The 2,804-nt window shown below is 49.4% G+C and overlaps 1 non-coding gene across 1 annotated transcript; it reads left to right on the top strand.

Moving 5' to 3' along the window:
• Nucleotides 1-489: 489 nt before the first annotated feature.
• Nucleotides 490-675, top strand: LOC119459768 (U2 spliceosomal RNA). Its single transcript, XR_005193798.1, has one exon. It is a non-coding gene; the product is annotated as a U2 spliceosomal RNA (small nuclear RNA).
• Nucleotides 676-2,804: the final 2,129 nt, after the last annotated feature.

The raw sequence follows: 2,804 nt of genomic DNA, 5'->3' as shown, positions 1-2,804 counted from the left end.
AAGACAAAGAAATGCAAAATCACAAAGTGAAGAACTTTAATTCCGAACAAAAAAAAATTCAGTGCCATTCAACTCTGTGAAAGGTGGATGACCAGCGAAGCTGTGGATGTGGTGATTGACCGTTGCTCCGGTGAAACGTTCCAAGTTTGCGGGATCGGGTTCACATGGGCGGTTCGCATTTCTTTCCGCCTCGCGGTTCTGGCGGGCTGCACGCTTACGCTTGGCGTCCTCGGCCCGCTCATCGTCGGTGCTCTCCTTCCGCCGCCGCCGCCGCGCCCATTCCCTTTCCTGTTCACGCCTTCGTTCTTGGTAGGCACGCTGTTATTCTTCAGACCGTACAACACGAGGCCTACCCAATTCACATGCAGAGCAGAACTGAGGAAAGGAGCCTACGTAGAGTATGACGTCAGAAGACAGAAGACACTCAGATTGGTAGGCACTAGTCTGAATACGCAGTATGGCGTACACACGTGTATGGTGCGAATGTAGACAGTGGCCGACGCGGGTCGAAGTTTAAGCATCTGTTCTTATCAGCTTAATATCTAATACGGGCTTGTATTTGGAACCAAGTTATTAAATTTATTTTTGGAAATTGGCGCAAAGCTTGAAGCCTGCTTCACCTCCGCCACGGGTTGGCCCGGTATTTCACTATCTTCAGGGATCGGCCCACGTTTTAAAGCGAAGCTTGTATTGCATTACAGATTTCTGTGGCGGCGTAGTCCCGTGTGGCGCATACCCGCATTGGATATGTGGGTATGAGCCAGGTATATGCGTGTATGAGCCAGGGACAATAATTAAATAAATGAAAGAAAGAAAGAAACAAACAAAGAAAGAAAGAAAGAAAGAAAGAAAGAAAAAAAGAAAGAAAGAAAGAAGAAGCAGGTGCGGGGAAAGCTGCACCGGGGCCGGATCGCGTGACACGCGTGACCAATCAGGGTCGTTTGGTGTGTCGCGGGGAGAGAAATGGAAGGTAATGGGGTTGGCGCGCCCTCCGCCGGGCTTCCCTCGCCTCAGATCAGTTTCGGCGAGCGGATGGGAAGGCCGCGCGTGGTGCGTTCCGCCGAGGAGCAGGCTCCGTTTGAACAACGGTGCCGCGAACTCGCTCGGGAAAGGGCTCGTCGTCGACGTGCCTAGCGTGAGAGCTTCCGAAGTTCAGGCGAAACATCAGCGAAGAGCCACGGACCCTGAGTTCAGGGAGCACGATGTTGAAGCCAAACATCATCGAAGAGCCGCCGACTCTGAGTTTAAGGCAAACTATGCGGAACGCCTGCGACAGCGTCGTCTTGTCACAAGCTTCACTTACCCCCATTTCCTCGACAGGGGGAGGGCTCCGAATTTTAGGTATACGGACATCGAACCGCTGGAAACTAGCCATATACAGCTTCACTGTAAAAATAATCACGCTATAAATTAACATGGGAATTTTCAGTCAGCTCATTCCACTCGCCTATTGTTCGAAATAAAAAAGAGAAGTGCAGCCACCAGGTGGCTGCACCATGCAGACTGTTCACGTTTGCGCCTCCGCTCATCCGGTAAAACGCCCAGTCCACTTGTGTTTACCGCAATACCCGACACGCTAAAACCATGTATTATGTCGCACTGACGTATAGCGAGCACACCGTCCGAAGAGTTCGAATGCAACACTACGCATTTCTATCACTATCAATTCTTCTCGCTTGGAGCGAAACTGCCTCATGTTTTTTCTTTTTGTATTTGTCTGCATTTCAATTCACGCTGATGACATATACTCGTATACCCTTTCATTCCCGCAACAAAGGCCCTGCAAACTTTGCACACAACAATTTTATTATGATGCTATGGTCATCACGGTGTCCCCTGGCACAAACTCGAATAATTTGCTGAAAGTGAAACTCATGCTTGCTACGGGTATTGTATGATAAATATTACGCGCGCGGGTGTGAATCTACACAACCGAAAAAACTAGCAATACCACGTTCGAACCTCTCTTAACGCTGACCTTCCTTCTCTTGCTTATCACAAAATTCGTGAAAAGCTACAAATAAATTAGGCGTGTCGTGCACAGTGGGCTGCGAGGGACGTCGTAGCGGAGAGCTCTGGGTTATTCTCAGCCACGTGGGATTCTTCAACGTGAACACAAAGCAAGGCGCACGAGGGTTTTCACCTTCCGCTCCTGTCGCAATGCGGCCGCCGTGCCACGAATCCAACACGAAACCTTAATTGTGCCCCAAACGCCTTCGCCGGAATCACCCCGTCGCGTGTTCGGGAAATGCTGTTCTTCACTTGCAGAAGTTCCTAATACCGTAACAGTAGAAACATAAAATTTGCATATTTGAGGAAATAGGTCAGCTAACAGTCCGCGCTCCTTCCCTTTCAAGTTTGTAGGCACCGCCAACAGGCCGGATGGCGTTTCGGCTGTTTCAGCTTTCTAAAGATGCGGCCTAACCGAGCCGCTTCGCCTATACAACGGAAATGATATGGCACCTTGAACAGCAACAAAGGAGCGCGCGCTTTTTGACTAACTTGAAACTGATAAGCAAAGCCTTACCTTATCCATGCATAGCAGCGTTAGATGGCACGACTCATGGGCCTCAAGGCTTACTACCTTTGTAGAGCGTGGAAACAGTTGTCGCCAGATAAACGATGGCTATAGAGGGATCCGTCAATACGAAATGTTTCTATAAAAATATGCTTGCTCCGCTCGCTTGGCTACGTGTAATGCGTGTTCTGCTGTCGGCATGTGAATCTGGAACGCGCGATGCCTCTTCAGACGAGAAATCGGGTGCAAATATCCCGAAGCTAATTTATTTCGCACTATGACACAG

Source organism: Dermacentor silvarum, chromosome 7, assembly GCF_013339745.2.
Source record: "Dermacentor silvarum isolate Dsil-2018 chromosome 7, BIME_Dsil_1.4, whole genome shotgun sequence".
NCBI classification, from domain to species: domain Eukaryota; kingdom Metazoa; phylum Arthropoda; class Arachnida; order Ixodida; family Ixodidae; genus Dermacentor; species Dermacentor silvarum.
This window is presented reverse-complemented; position numbering and strand designations above follow the sequence as displayed.